This window comes from Scyliorhinus canicula, chromosome 6, assembly GCF_902713615.1.
Source record: "Scyliorhinus canicula chromosome 6, sScyCan1.1, whole genome shotgun sequence".
Taxonomy (NCBI): Eukaryota; Metazoa; Chordata; class Chondrichthyes; order Carcharhiniformes; family Scyliorhinidae; genus Scyliorhinus; species Scyliorhinus canicula.
In genome coordinates, this window is record NC_052151.1 from 186,718,771 (window position 1) to 186,735,565 (window position 16,795).

The window sequence follows — 16,795 nt, forward strand, 5'->3', positions numbered from 1 at the left end:
CATTACTGGGTAGATGCACTGGAACAGCTTGGCTAAGGGATCAGCTAGTTCTAGAGTACAGATCTTCAGTATTTTTGTCAGAATATTGTCAGGGCCTACAGCCTTTATGGTATCCCATGCCTTCAGCCATTTCTTGATATCATAGATTTTCCAGTGCAGAAGGAGGCTATTCGGCCCATCGAGTCTGCACCGGCTCTTGGAAAGAGAACACTACCCAAGGTCAACATCTCCACTCTATCCCATAACCCAGTAACCCCACCCAACACTAAGGGCAATTTTGGAGACTAAGGGCAATATATCATGGCCAATCCACCTAACCTGCACATCTTTGGACTGTGGGAGGAAACCGGAGCACCCGGAGGAAACCCACGCACACACGGGGAGGATGTGCAGACTCCGCACAGACAGTGACCCAAGCCGGAATCGAACCTGGGACCCTGGAGCTGTGAAGCAATTGTGCTATCCACAATGCTACCGTGCTGCCCCTAAAGTTTTTACCGTTAACAGACAACCAATCGGAAATCCGATTCATTCTCGAGTTAGCGGGGAGTTGAACAAATATCTTGAATCACAGTCGCTGCGAGCAGGGTTCGAACCTGTGCGGGGAAATCCCATTGGATTTCAAGTCCAACGCCTTAACCACTCGGCCATCGCAGCTGCGCTCATGGAGCACATGGTGTGAATTAGATTGGCTGAAGACCGGTATCTGTGACGTTGGGGACCTCAACGGAGGCCGAGATAGATCATCCACTCAGCATTTCCGGCTGTAGATCCCTGAAATTGCTTCAGTCTTATCTTTTGCACTGATGCGCTGGGCTTCCTCCATCATTGAGGATGGGGATATTTGTGGAACCTCCTCCTTCAGTTAGTGAACATACCCGCTTTTGACTACCACCACCATTCACGACTGGATGTGGCAGAACTGCAGAGATTAGACCACAGATGACACAAAGCTGGTGGGAATTTGTGTTGTGAGGAAGATGTAAAGCAGATACAGCAGGATTTAGACAGACTGAGTGAGTAGGCAAGAATATGGCAGATGGAATATAATGTGGAAAATGGTGAGGTAATCCATTTTGGTAGAAGGAACAGATGTGCAGAGTGTTCCCTAAACAGTAAGTAATTATAAAGTGTAGATGTACAAAGGCACCTGGGTGTTCTTGCCCATAAGTCACTGGAGGTGAGCGTGCAGGTGCAGCAAGCTACTAGGAAGGTTAATGGAATTTTAGCCTTTATCATAACAGGATTTGAGTACAGGCGTAGTGAAGTCTTGCTTTAATTGTATAGGGGCTTGGTTAGACTATACCTGGAGTACTGTGTGCAGTTTTGGTCACCTCACCTCAGAAAGGATATTATTGACATAGAGGGAGCGCAATAAATGTTCACCAGACTTGTTTCAGGGATGGCGGGACAGTCTTATGAAGAGAGACTGGGCAAACTGTATTCTCTAGAGTTTTGAAGAATGAGAGATGATCTGATTGAACCCTACAAAACAATTAAAGGAACAGACAGAGTAGATGCAGGTCAGATGTTTCCCTTGGTTGTAGAGTCTAGAACCAGTGGACAAAAGGGGGATGCCACTTCAGACCGAGATGAGGAAAGATTTCTTTCACAAAGGGTTGTGGATCTGGAATTCTCTACCCCAGAGAGCTGTGGAAGCTCCATCATTGAGTGTGTGTAAAGCAGAGATTGATAGATTACTGATGAACTATAACATAAATGGTTGTGGGGATAATGGGGATAATGGGTGTGAAAGGCATTGAAGTGTCCAATCAGCCATGATTATATTGAATGGCGGAGCAGGCTCGATGGGCTGAATGGCCGACTCCTGTTCCTATGTTCCTATCTTTTGGTTGTGGCATTGCTTAGGTCTGATAATCACATGCCCTTTTCGCTGTTTGGAGGGTATCTTCAAAGAATCATAAAATCTATGGCACGGAGACAGGCCCTTCGGCCCAAACTGGTCCATGCCAACCAAAAAGCCTATCTGAGCTAACCCCATTTGCCTGCATTTGGCCCATAACACACTAAACCTTTTCTACCATGTATCTGTCCAAATGTCTTTTAAATGTTGTCAATGTCCTTGTCTCAACACTTCCTCTGGATGTTCATTCCACATACGTACCACCCACTGTGTAAAAAAGTTGCTCCTCAGGTTCCCATTAATTCTTTCCCCATTTAACTTAAACATATGCCTCGCTAGCTAGGGGCACACTGCCACCCACGTTAGCATAGGCCTCAATCTCGCTGATACCTAAGAAAGACAAAGACCCAATGGAATGTGGGTCATACAGACCCATATCTCTGCTGAACGCAGACGCCAAAATACTGGCCAAAATCCTAGCCAAAAGGCTAGAAGACTGTGTACCTGAGGTGGTCACAGAGGACCAGACGGGCTTCGTCAAAGGTAGACAGCTTACCGCGAACATCAGGCGCCTGCTGAACGTGATAATGACCCCCTCCGGGGAGAGAACACAAGAGGTGATCGTCTCCCTGGACGCAGAAAAGGCCTTCGACAGAGTCGAATGGAAATACCTCATAGAGGTACTGGAGCGGTTCAGGCTTGGAACAGGGTTCACCGCTTGGGTAAAGCTCCTATACAACGCTCCCATGGCGAGTGTACGGACCAACAATACCAACTCCCAATACTTCCAGCTGCACAGGGGCACCAGACAAGGATGCCCACTGTCCCCGCTGCTGTTCGCACTAGCAATCGAACCGCTAGCAATCGCGCTCAGGGCAGCAAAAAATTGGAGGGGGATCCGAAGGGGAGGTAGAGAGCACAGAGTCTCACTCTATGCGGATGATCTGCTCCTCTATATCTCGGACCCACAAAGCAGCATGGACGGAATCATAGCGCTCCTGAAAGAGTTTGGAGCCTTCTCGGGCTACAAACTCAACATGAGCAAAAGTGAGATCTTCCCAGTACACCCGCAAGGGGGGGGGGGGGGGCAGCACTAAAGGGGCTGCCGTTCAAACAAGCCCGAAATAAATTCCGCTACCTGGGGATCCAAATAGCCCATGACTGGAAAGGGATCCACAAATGGAACCTCACCAGCCTGACGGAGGAAGTTAAAAAGGACCTGCAAAGATGGAACACACTCCCGCTCTCCCTCGCGGGGAGAGTCCAGACGATCAAAATGAACGTACTGCCCACGTTCCTTTTCCTGTTTAGATCCATTCCGATCTACATCCCCAAGGCCTTTTTCAAAGCGCTGGACAAACATATCATGGCGTTCGTATGGGGCGTAAAAATGCTAGGATCCCAAAGAAGGTCATACAAAAAACAAAATCCAGGGGGGGGCTAGCCCTCCCGAATCTACAATTCTACCACTGGGCGGCAACAGCCGAGCGAGTAAGGGGATGGATCCAGGAGCCAGAAACCGAGTGGGTGCGTGCGGAGGAGGCCTCCTGCATGGGAACCTCCCTCCGGGCCCTCGCCACGGCAGCACTCCCATCCCCACCCAAAAAACACTCCACCAGCCCAGTGGTGACAGCCACCCTCCAATCCTGGAACCAACTGCGGCAGCAATTTGGCCTGTACAAAATGTCGGACAAGGCTCCCATCTGCAACAACCATAGGTTCAAACCAGCACTGACCGACGCCACCTTCAAAAGGTGGAGGCAGGACGGGGGGACACTGACAGTCAGGGACCGATACACGGACGACAGGATCGCAACACTGGACGAACTGACAGAGAAATTTCAGCTATCTGGGGGGAACGAGCTACGGTACCTGCAGCTCAAAAACTTCCTACGAAAGGAGACAAGGACGTACCCACAACCGCCACGACAGACACTATTGGAAGACCTACTGGACGCAAGTATCCTAGAGAAAGGGAACTGTAGTGACATGTATGACCGACTGGTAGATAGGGACGACACCGTACTGGACGCAACAAGAAGGAAATGGGAGGACGGCCTGGGGATGGAGATAGGGTGGGGACTCTGGAGCGAAGCACTGCATAGGGTCAACTCCACCTCCACGTGCGCAAGGCTCAGCCTGACGCAACTAAAAGTGGTACATAGAGCCCACTTAACAAGAAACCGTATGAGTAGGTTCTTCCCGGAGGTGGAGGACAAATGTGAGCGGTGCCAGAGAGGCCCGGCCAACCACTCCCACATGTTCTGGTCTTGCCCCAGACTTGTGGAGTACTGGACAGCCTTCTTCGAGGCTATGTCCAATGTGGTGGGGGTGAGGGTGGAGCCATGCCCGATAGTGGCGGTCTTCGGGGTTTCAGACCAGCCAGATCTATTCCTGGGGAGGAGGACGGACGCCCTTGACTTTACCTCCCTGATTGCCCGCCGTAGAATCCTGTTTGGCTGGCGGTCAACAGCACCACCCAGAGCTGCAGACTGGCTGTCCGACCTCTCGGAATCTCTCCAAATGGAGAAAATCAAATTCGCCATCCGAGGGTCGGACGACGGCTTCCACAGAACGTGGGAGCCATTCATGCAACTGTTCCGGGACCTGTTTGTGGCCAACGTACATGAGGAAGAATAGTTGGGTGGCCAAGAACCAGGGGAAAATGGACGGGAATCGGGGGAAGGTAGCCGGGGGGAGGGGGGGGGGAGACGGGCTCGGTATGGGGGTTTGATGGCAAGCCAAGGCCCAAAACCAAACTATAAATAAATGCCTATAAACATGTGCCTCGGCCATATTGGGGAATGTAAAATATGTATGCTGGCTAAAGGGGGCGGCCACAATTATTGTTATGAAGATGCTTACCTGTAAATATTCATGTTAAATTTTTGTGTTTTCCTTTTTTTTTCTCTCTCTCTAATAACTTGTAATTTGTCATATATAAAATATGAAAACTCAATAAAAAAACATTTATAAAAAACTTAAACATATGCCCTCTAAATGTCGATTCCCCAACCCTGGGAAAAAGACTGAGTGCATTCACCCTATTCACGCCTCTCATGATCTTACAAACTTCTATAAGGTCACCCCTCAGTCTCCTCCGCTCCAAAGAAAAAAGTCCTAGCCTGTCCAATCTCTCCCTATTACTCCATTCCTTGGATCCTGGCAACAGCCTTGTAAATCTCTCTGCACTCTCTCCAGTTTATGAAAATCCTTCCTGCACTCTCATTGAACCAGGGTTAATCCCCTTGCTTGGTGGTAATGATGGAGTGGGGGATATGCTGGGTCATGAAATTAAAGATTTTTAACAAGGCAACCAAAACTGAACACAATACTCCAGATGCATCCTCACCAGCGTCCACTACAGCTGCAACATAACCTCCCAACTTCTCCTCAATGGCCTGACTGATGAAGACCAGCATGCTAAAAGCCTTCTTCACTGCCCTATCTACCTGTGGCTCCAACTTTAGAGAAACATGCACCTGGACTCCAAGGTCCCTCTGTTCCATGATACTCCCTCATGTCTCACCATTCACCGTGAAAGTCCTACCTTGATTTGACTTTCCAAAATGCAACACCTCACACTTATCTGTATTGAACTCCATTTGCCATTTCTCGGCCTACTTCCCCAGCTGGTCAAGATCCTGCTACAATTTTGACAACCTTCCTCACTGTCTACAATACCACATAGTCTAGTGTCATCTGAAAACTTACTAATCATGCCTTCTACATTTTCATCCAAATTGTTGATATAGATCACAAACAGCAGTGGGCCCAGCACTGACCTCTGAGGCACACCACTAGTCACAGGCCTCCAGTCCGACAAGCATCCTTCCACCATTACCCTCTGTTTCCTACCATCAAGCCAATTGTATATCCAATATGTCAGCTCTCCCTGGATTCCATGTGATCGAACCTGCCAGAAGCCTACCATGTGGAACTTTATCAAAGGCCTTACTGAAGTCCATATAGAATTCAGGGAGAGCTGACAAATTAGATATACAATTGGCTCATCAACCTGCCATCATCAACCTTCCTGGTCACTTCATCAAAGAACTCTAACAAATCTCCCATGCACAAAACCATTCTTTCCGAAGATCTTATCCCTCGGAATCCTTTCTACTAATTTACCCACCACAGATGTTAGGCTTCCCGGTCTATAATTTCTAGGTTTTCTTAAATAAGTTCCCAATATTTGCTACCCTCCAGTCTTCTGGTACCTCACCCTTGGCTAACGATGATGCAAATATCTCAGCCAGGACTCCTGCAATTTCTTCTCTAGCCTCATGCAGTGCTCTTGGATATATCTGGTCAGGGCCAGAAGATTTATCGACCTTCATACATTTTGATACGTCCATCACCTCCTCTACTGCAATGCGAACTGTCTCCAATATATCGCCACTAACCTTCCCAGGTTCCCAAGTCTACATATCTTTTTCCACGGTAAACACAGAGGAGAAATATTCATTAAACATCGTCCATCTCCTATAGTTCCACACATGTGTGTCCACTTTGGTCTTTGAGGGTGTAGGAACGGTTTCAAGACCTGTGTATTGAGTCAGCTTCCACGTGGGGTTATTCCCTGTGGCTCAGCTCAGTACAGAGAGGAACAAACACCACAACCTGGACAAAGATGGCTGTTTAATCAAGCTTGTTACGTATACACGGAAAACAGACTGGATATCGGCCAAGACCTGTTCTGCTGACCAAAGACCAGAACACAGTACTTATACAACGTTCAAAAATCAATACCCCCCCCCCCCCCCCCCCCCCCCCCCCCGCCCAGTTGGGCGCGATCCAATCCCTGAAGCTGCTACATTTAAACTTATCCAATGGAATACCAAGCACTGTTTAAACTTCACCCAATAGAATCACAAGCAGCATATGATTGATCCTCATCCTGACAGCTGTGCACAATCCCAGCAGCCTGTGCTGACTGTGAGAAACAGAACCAGCACCCTGGATTGTTTCACAAAGCCAGGCTCAAATGCAAGACGTCAAATGTAATGTCCTTTTGGTCAAGTTAGCTGTCTTAAATCCCATTTGATTACTTATTACTGCTATGTCCTAAAAATACATGTTTAATGGTTAATAATGATTACTCAGTCCTATAATTTATCTCAATCCTTAATAAAATAACTTATGTAAAACTTCTCTACTGGCATGCTTCAGTTTTAAGAGGTACCATCGATGAACCCACCCTTCAGAGGGGTTCTCCTATTCTCTCTCAAGTTATTCTTTTCCCTTCAATATACTTTTAAAAATCCCTTTGGATTCACGTTAATCCTCCCGGCCAAAGCTACCTCATGCCCCCTTTTTGCCCTCCTAATTTATTTCTTGAGTATATTCCTCTATCCCCTGTACACCTCCAGAGAATCCTTGATTCCAGATGCTTGTACCTGATCAATGCCTTCTTTTTCCTGGCCAAACCACAATATGTTTTGTCATCCAGGGTCCCCTACTCCTGCCAGCCTTGCCCTTCACCCTAACAGGTGCATATAGACTCTGAACTCTAGCTATTTCACTTTTAAAGGCCTCCCACTTGCCAGAAGTCCCTTTGCCCTCAAACAAGCTACTACAATCAACCCTTGCAAGCTCCTGTCTAACCATCAAAATTCGCCTTGTCCCAATTTAGAACTTGCACCTGTGGACCAGTTTTGTTCTCTTCCATAACTATTTTAAAATTAATAGGATTATGGCTATTGGTCCCAAAGTGGTTCCCCGCCATCACCTCAGTCACTTGACCTGCCCTATTTCCCAAGAATAGGTCAAATTTCACCCTTTCCTGAGTAGGACCCTCCACATACAGCCCGAGGAAACCTTCCTGAACATGCTTCACAAATTCCACCTCATCTAAGCCCTTAACACTAGTCCCAGTCTATGCTTGAAAATTAAAATCCCCTTCTATGACAGCCCTATTATTCCTGCAAGTCTCCCCAATCTCCCTGCATATTTTTTCTTCTAATTCCCGTTGACTATTTGGGGGCCTATAGTACAACCCCGATAAGGTCAACATCCCCTTCCTATTTCTTAGTTCCACCCATAAAACCTCACTGGATCCCTCGGTTATTTCGTCTCTGACTACAGTCGTGATGTTCCCCTTAACCAACAATGCAACTCCCCCTCCTCTCCTGTCCTGATGAAAGAACTGTAAGCCTGGAACATATAGCTGTCAGTCCTGTCCCTCCCTTAGCCATGTCTCAGTTATGGTTATAATATCACAGTCCCACGGACCTCAGTTCATCAGCCTTACCTGTCAGGCCTTTTGCATTGAAATAGATACCGTTTAATCCAACAGGTTTTTCCCCGCTCCCTGCCATGCTCCTGCCCATCATGTCTATTCAGCTTGCCTTTTCTGAGTACAGCATCTCCTTTCAGCCCCTCATTTGCTTCCCTGCTGCCGAGGATCCCACCCCCCCTGCCAATCTAGTTGAAACCCTCCCCTGTAGCACTAGCAAATCTGCCCCCAGGATATTGTACCCCCTCCAGTTTGGATGCAACCCGCCACTCTGAAACAATTCTCCTCCAGTAAAGATCTCAATGATCTAAGAATCAGAATCCCTGACCCCTGCACCAATTCTTTAGCCACGCATCCATCTGCCATGTTCTCCTATTCTTACCGTGAGTAGCACGTGGCACTGGAAGTAATCCAGATATTACCACACTTGAGGTACTGCTTCTTAACCTTTTTTCCTAGCTCTCTATAATTGCTCCTCAGCACCTCCCCTATTTCTATTAACATCATTTGTGCCAACGTGCACAACAACATCTGGCTGTTCCCCCTCCCCCTTGAGAATGTTCTGCAGCCACTCCGAGAAATCCTTGCCCCTGGGAGGCAACACACCATCCTGGGCTCCAGTTTAGGGCCACAGAATTTGTCTGTCCCCCTAACTATCGAGTCTCCTATCAGCGCAGTCCTGTTTACCTTTACCCTTTCCCGCTGTGACCCAGAGCCAGTCGTAGTGCCATAGATCTGGTGGGTGCTGCTTTCACCTGAATGCCCCCCCCCCCCAATAGTATCCAAAATGATATACTCATTTACGTGGGAGACACGGTAGCACAGTGGCTTCACAGCTCCAGGGTCCGCAGGTTCGAATCCCGCTGGGTCACTGTCTGTGCGGAGTCTGCACGTTCTCCCCGTGCCTGCGTGGGTTTCCTCCGAGTGCACCGGTTTCCTCCCACAGTCCAAAGATGAGCAGGTTAGGTGGATTGCCATGATAAATTTCCCTTAGTGTCCAAGACAAGGTTGGGTGGGGTTACTGGGTTACGGGTGTAGGGTGGGGATGTGGTCTTAGGTAGGGTGCTCTTTCCAAAGGGCCGGTACAGACTCAATGGGCTGAATGGCCTCCTTCTGCACTGAAAATTGTGTGATGGCCTCAGGGGACTCCTACACTCTCTGCCTGCTCCCTTTGTCTTTCCTGGTGGTCGTCCAGCCACTCTCTGCCTGCATCTTAGCCGTAACCGCCTCACTAAAACTCTTATCTATGAAGTGCTCAGCATGCCGGATGATTCTGACTGCATCCAGCTCCCTAACACGGTATCCCAGGAGCTGCAGCCGGGTGAACTTCCCACAGCTGTAGTCATCAGGGACAATGGAATTCTTCCTCAGCTCCCACATCTTGCAGGAGGAGCATATAATTGCCCTCATTACCATCTGAACTGCACCAAGATTAAAGAGGAACATTAAGATGCCGTTACCTGAGATTACCTTGAATGCTTCTCGCCAAAGCTTCTGGAGCCAAAGCCTCCCAACTCGAGCACTCTGCTACAAATTTTCTAACAGCTAACCTCTCTCTCTTTCTCATCCCTTTTTCTTTCTCTTGCTTGTGGTCCTCATAGTAACTGGTCTTTTTTTTGGTTAGAGAAGGAAGCAGGGAGGCACTCTATAGTAGTGTTTGAGGTTTAACTGTCCTTTGACAACAGCACCTCCACAAACCACTTACTGGAAGCACTGACCGCTTGATGTAAATCTTCCCTGCAGCAGCCAATCAGTGTCACCGCTCTGCTGTGACATCTTCAATGTGAAGACGGGATTTTGTCTCCACAAGGATTGTGCGGTGGTCACTTCTACCAATACTGTCATGGACAGATGTACCTGCGACAAGTAGATTGGTGAAGATGAAGTCAAGTATGATTTTCCCTCTTGTTGGTTTCCTCACCATCTGCCACAGTCTCAGTCCAGCAGCTATGTCCTTAAGGACTCGGCCAGCTCGGTCTGTGGTGGTACTACTGAGCCACTCTCGGATATTGAAGTCCCTCATCCAGAGTACATTCTGTGTCTTCGCCACCTCTGTGCTTCTTCCAGTTGGTGTCCAACATGGAAGAGTACGGATTCATCAGCTGAGGAGGAACGGCAAGTGGTAATTAGCAGGAGGTTTTCTCGTCCACTTTTGACCTGATGTCATGAGACTTTAGGGACTCCTGAGTTGATGTCGAGAACTCCCAGGACAACTCCCCCATGTTTGTATACCACTGTGTTGCCACCTCCTGTGGGTATGTCTTGCCTGTGGGGCAGGACAAATGCATGGATGGTGATGGTGATGTCTAGGACATTGCTTCTAAGGTATGATTCCATGAGGATGACTATGTCAGGCTGTTGCTTGACAGGCTTGTGGAACAGCTCACCCAATTTTGGCACACGCCCCAGATGTTAGTATGAGGACTTTGCAGAGACAACAGGGCTGAGTTTCAACGACGCAGAAGGAGGCCATTTGGCCCAATGTGTCTGCACCTGGGACGGGATTCTCCGACACCCCGCCGGGTCGGAGAATTGCCCGGGGCCGGTGTCAACCCCGCCCCAGCCGTGTCCCGAATTCTCTGCCACCCGAGATTCGGCGGGGGCGGGAATCGCGCCACGCCGGTCGGTGGGTCCCCCCCCGCGGCGATTCTCCAGCCCGCGATGGCCCGAAGTCCCGCCGCTGACAAGCCTCTCCTGCCGGCGTGGATTAAACCACCTACCTTACCAGCGAGATTGGCGGTGTGGCGGGCGCCGTGGTCCTGGGGGGGCGGGGGTGATCTGACCCCGGGGGGTGCCCCACGGTGGCCTGGTCCGCGGTCGGGGCCCACTGATCGGCGGGCGGGCCTGTGCCGTGGGGGCACTCTTTTTCTTCCGCCTTCGCCATAGTCTTCACCATGGCGGAGGCAGAAGAGACCCCCTCCCCTGCGCATGTGCCGGGATGACGTCAGCTGACGCTCCGAATGGGAACCACTCCGGCGCGGGCCTAGCCCCTCAATGTGAGGGCTTGGCCCCTAAGGTGCGGAAGTCCGATGGGGGGGCCCGACGCCAGAGTGGTTCACACCACTCCGACACGCCGGGACCCCCCATCCCGCCGGGTAGGGGAGAATCCCGGCCCTTAAATCTAGCTTAATGCCACAATTCTGTGTAATGAATAAAGGGTTCAAAACCCATTCAGGAAAAATTTACAACCATTTAATGAGCTCAATCCAAGTGATGTCCAGCAGAGACTGGCTATACACAGTTAATTTTAGTGGACAATGCATAACACACTGCATGTAGATGGACTTCACACGTGTATATTTAACAAACTGCTTTCATTTAGTTGCTGCATCCAACGTACTAAAATCTCTGAACATGCTTCACAGGAACCTCATCAAACAAAAGCTGACATCCAACAATGTTGGGCGAGGTGGTCAAGCGTTTGATCAACGAGGTCAATGCGCAGCAACATAAAGGAGGAGGGGGGGGGGGGGGCAGGGAGGTTTAGGGAGAGAATTCCAGAACCTGGAGCCCAGACTGCTGAAGGAATAGCCACCTAAAAGTATGAAAATCTGATTGAGCAGGGTTGGAAGAGCACTGCGGGTTCGGAGGGTTGGAGTAGGTTACAGAGATTGGAAGGGAAAAGATCAGAGCACGGGCCTGCCATCAGTACCCAAGTAAATTAAGATCTCGATAAAAACATTTGCATAGTTTGTGTGGCCAGAACCTTGTGCCTGTGACAATGTTGATCCTGGTGGGGGGTGCATTTGATCAGGTGGAACGATGGTGGGTTGAGACCCCACCACCTCCCCATCTCCACCCCAATTCAGTTTGTGGCGCGAGGGGCCATGGGCGAAATGGGGAAGGGGTGAGGGCTTGAAAAGCAAACCCTAAAGTGTTTGTTTGGAGGCTCTGGGGTTGGGGCGGTGGGAGGGGACCACTCATTCAGAGACACTCAATGCCTGATTAAGGGTTCCTGCATTGGAAAGGGGAGAGTGGTGCTGAAAGGTAACCCCCCACCGCCCTTGCCGCTGATCCCCCACACCCGCTCACACCCACCTCCAGCTCAATCCTCACCTCGTGACCGCCTTCCCACCATCGCCCACCTGTGCTGAGTCCCTCCTCGGTCCGAGGCCTCGGGCGGGTGTCTCACCTGCAGCAGCCACAGCCTCCCTGGTGCTGCTGCTGAGCACAGAAGAGCTGTCGGCCTCTGTTTGGCCGGCTGCTCTCAGCGGGAGGGATATCCTCCTTCCCAATCCCGCCGGGGACCTTGAACGTCTGGTCTGCCAAGTGCCTGAGTGGCACTTAGCTTGGCGGTCTTGCCGAAAATAGGCAACACAGGGCTCCCGCCGGCTCAGAGCCCTGCACCACCATTAAATCCAGTCCTGTGTTTCACCACATCACTTAACCCCAAGAAACGCATTAAAAGGTCAAAGTTCACGTGGATTTACTGTACCAATATGAACATTGCAATTTCACGGCCAACAGCGGTGTCACTTTATCGAGCAACTGGAACTGTAATTTATCCACATATGGATCTCCAGTCAGCCACAGGTGGTTCACCCACAGGTTCATCTGCTGAATATGATGGCTGCAGCTAATTGGCAGTTTTCAAAAGAATTCCTCACTGGAGCTGAGCAATAGTCTAGACAAACTCAGCAGTAACATACGTGCGGGAAAGGCAATGAAACGTGTGCACCATCACTGCAGTATTATTGCAAAGACCAGTGAATATGAATCAACTTACACTGTGAGAATGACTGCATTTTTATTTGTCTTATTGATTTCTATATTGATTAAGTTGAGCCTGTAGAATTTTAATAAACATGGTTGTTTACATCCAGGTTTATTGGAATGGCTGAATGGATGTGATCAGTCCTCACCAAATAAGGGGAAGAGTGATCATTTTAACCTAACCCTCCTGGTGGGTAGGCCGCCTGATTTCCCAGACCCAACATTTACTCTCTGGGCTGAATGGTTTTTCAAAAGGCCTCCCAGTGAGTTCAAGGCACGTGCTCCCGTTTTCTGGAAGTGCGGAATGTCAACCGTGGAAGGTTTGTATTTTATCCCATCGCGAGCCGCGACTCAGTGGGAGCACTCCCCATCTCTGAGACAGAAGGCTGTGGATGATTAATGGACCTGTGACTTTAAGGAAAGTGGCCTATGCCTTTAATTCCAACAGCAGGATCGAGGCTGGAGCACATAATCTCGGCTGATACACCCAGTGCAGTACAGAGCCCTGCACTGTACTGAGAATGGGAGGTTCAACCGAGGAGCCCATCCCCCTCTCACATGGACAATAAAGATCCCACAGCATTGTTTCGACGCAGAGCTGTTAAGCACATTAGGACATCCGGAGGTAATGTAAGTCGCTATAGAAATGCAAGCCTTTCTTTCTTTGTGGCTCGATATTTCCCATGCAGTCTTTACATCCAAAGAAAAACAATCATTCCAACGGGGAAAAAAAAATTGAAAACAAGGAAGCTTTTACATTAGGCTAAATGTTAAGTGTGGTTGTGAGAATTAGAGGAATGATATCAAGAATGGAGGACAAAGGAGATTGACGGTTGATGAGACTGACTTTAAAGGAACTCTGTTAAAATTATTCTAAGGCTGAAGACTAATGTAAAATCCACTGGTGGTGTCTGTGAAGTGAATAGTGTAAGGGTCCCTTCTGTGTGTTTCCTGTTTATTCCCTTATTTCCCCTTTCTTTTATTTTTTTATTACATTTTTATCTATGGATGATTAATGGACCTGTGACTTTAAGGAAAGTGGCCTGTACCTTTAATTCCAACAGCAGGATCCAGAAGGTTGTGCTGTTTTAGGCTAGTGATTGCAGATTGGCTGACATCAATGCTGACTCATTTGATTGACTTGGCTGGTGGCCAATGAATGAGCCAAAAGGCTGTTTTCTGCTCAGCAACAGATGGTGACAGGATATGTTTCCTCTGAGGAGCATTTGAGTGCCAAGGCTGTTTTTTAATATTTCACTTTTGGTTCTGGCAGAGGAGGTGAAAAGATCTAGTGAAACCCTCGCTAGAAAATCTGCTGCAAAGCCACTCCAAAGAAGATCCAGTTAACTGTCTCTTTCTCCAGAAAGTTTGGGTACCATTCTCTTGGAACTGTAAGGGATTGAAGTTAAACCCATGGGCTGGAAGTAGGATTTGCTGGGAGGCAAAGTGTCTCAAGAAGGAAACAGGCCTGAATGTGAACCTTTGAGTTGAAGGCCCGGTCTAATAAAAACTTAAGTGTCTAAAGTATCTAAGAACTAAAGTGCTTGAGTGTTCCATACTGAATAAATGACTCTGCCAAGAAGATCATCATCAGCTGTAAACCATCGGCCTTGGTCAACCAGTATGCTGGCAGAAAAGCCTACTGCAAAGAACTCATCATCCGAAACAAGGACTCTTATCTTGTGACTGTAGCCCTTATTATTTTTACCCCTTTCCACCCCTCTGTGTTTGTCTGTCCTGTGTGTGTGTGGGTAGAGGGTGGGACCGTTAAAGAGGGTAGTAGGTTAGCTTGCCTTAATTGTAATTACTGCATATTTCATCTTTATTCCTGTTACAAATAAACAATAATTGTGTTACAATTTACAAACCTGGTAATTGTAAATTATTGAGCCGCCAAGGGCCAAAGATTTTGAGGATTTTTAGAAGAATTATTGGTTAATTAACTTGTGTTGTAACTCTTTGGCCTGTGGGGCTAGAATTGACCGCGCGCCAGCCCAGAGTGTTGTAACAATAGGAAAATGGTGACAGAGCAAATAAAAAGACTATGATTCCACTGGCACGAGGGTTAATAACCAGACGTCACAGATTTAAGATAATTTGTGATAGAACTGAAGAGATGAGGAGTGTATTTTTTGCATGCATTGAGTTGTTACGATCTGGAATGTTTTGCCTGAAAGGGTGGTGGAAGCAGTTTCAGTAGTATCTTCCAAAAGGAATATTTACTTGAACAAGGAAATGCTTGTTTCAAGGTTATGGGGGGATATGTTGGGATGATGATTTGGTGGGGGGGGGGGGGGGAGGGGAATGAATTGCATAGCACTTTCAAAGAGCTGCCACAGGTATGATGCCCGAAAGGCCTCTCTATGGTGTATGAATCTCTGATCTTGTCCATGAGACTAACTTCCTGCTCCCTCAATCCTATTCTCATTAAACAGCAAGACAATTTCCAACACCAGGTAAAACAACACAGGTTTGTTTCAAATCACTAGCTTTCGGATCATTGCTCCTTCCTCAGGTGAATGAAGAGGTAGGTTCCAGAAACATACACAAAGTCAGATATGAAAGCCAATGCTTAGAATGCGAGCATTTGCAGGTAATTAAGTCTTTACAGATCCAGAAAGAGGGGTAATCCCAGGTTAAAGAGGTGTGAATTGTCTCAAGGCAGGACAGTTGGTAGGATTTTGCAAGTCCAGCCAGATGTTGGGGGGGGTGAATGTAATGCGACATGAATCCAAGGTCCCGGTTGTGACTGTAGTCATGTGTGCGGAACTTAGCTATGAGTTTTTGCTCGGCAATTCTGCGTTGTCGGGCGTCCTGAAGGCCACCTTGGAGAACGCTTACCCAGAGATCAGGGGCTGAATGCCCTTGACTGCTGAAGTGTTCCCCGACTGGAAGGGAACATTCCTGCCTGGTGATTGTCGTACGATGTCCATTCATCCGTTGTCGCAGTGTCGCCACTAAACAGCTGACTGCCCACATCTCCTCCTGACCTGTCATATTGGTTGATATTGTCAACAGTTCTCTCTCTTCAGGTACTGGTCTCCTTCGCTTTCAAATCTGCCATCATCACCCTCTCCTTAAAGCTATCACTAACACTTCTGCCCTAACAAATTACCGCCCCAGCTTCAACCTCCCTTTACTCTCCATTGTCCTTCAATGAGTTGTCGCCTCTTAAATCTGTTCCCCCATTTCCCACAATTTCATGCTCCAAACCCTCCAATCAGGTTTCCATTCCTGCCAAAGTGCCGAAACAGTCCTTATCAAAGTCACGGTAACTGTGACAAAGGCAAACATTCCCTCCTCTTCCTTCTTGACCTTTCTGCAACCTTTGACCTGGTTGACCTCACCACCCTCCTCCAATGTCAGGGTGGGACGGCACTCGTTGGTTCCTGTTTTATCTATATAATCATAGCCCGAATATTGTTTGCAATGGCTTCCCTTCCTTCTCTCAGGGACATTGTTGCTTCTCCAGTCCCCCAACGGTATATCTTTGGCCCTTTCTCACCTGCATGCTGGCCCTCAGTGACATTGGCAAACAACACACCGTCAGGCTCCTTATTTATGCTGGTGGCATCCAGATTTATTTCGTCACCATCTCTCTCGACCTCTCCACTGTCTAAATTTAAAACCAGCTTGTACATCATAGAGCACTCGGTGTGCAGAAATTTCCCTCAATTAAATATTGGGAAGATCAAGGCCATTGTCTTGGCCGCTCTCCAAACTCCATTCCCTAGCTATCTCTATCTCCCCCAACAACAACCAACAACTGAGGCTGAAGTAGATTATTCACAATTTTGGTGTCAGACTTGACCCTGCGATGAACTTTGATCACTGATCCACTCAATCGCTAAGGCCACCTATTTCCTCTAAATCCTTGCTGGATTCCCCTCACACACCAGCTCGTCTGCTGCTGAAACCCTTATCTCGGCCTCTGTCACCTTTAGACTTGACTGTTCCAATGCTCTCCAGACTGGGCTCTG

At 48.4% G+C, this 16,795-nt stretch overlaps 1 protein-coding gene and 1 non-coding gene across 4 annotated transcripts in view; both read right to left on the reverse strand.

Annotated features, from left to right (window-relative positions):
- The window catches only part of khdrbs2 (KH domain containing, RNA binding, signal transduction associated 2), a 907,500-nt gene that overhangs the window by 41,814 nt on the left and 848,891 nt on the right, over window positions 1-16,795 (reverse strand). The window lies entirely within an intron of this gene.
- Window positions 576-657, reverse strand: trnas-uga. Its single transcript has one exon. It is a non-coding gene; the product is annotated as a tRNA-Ser (tRNA).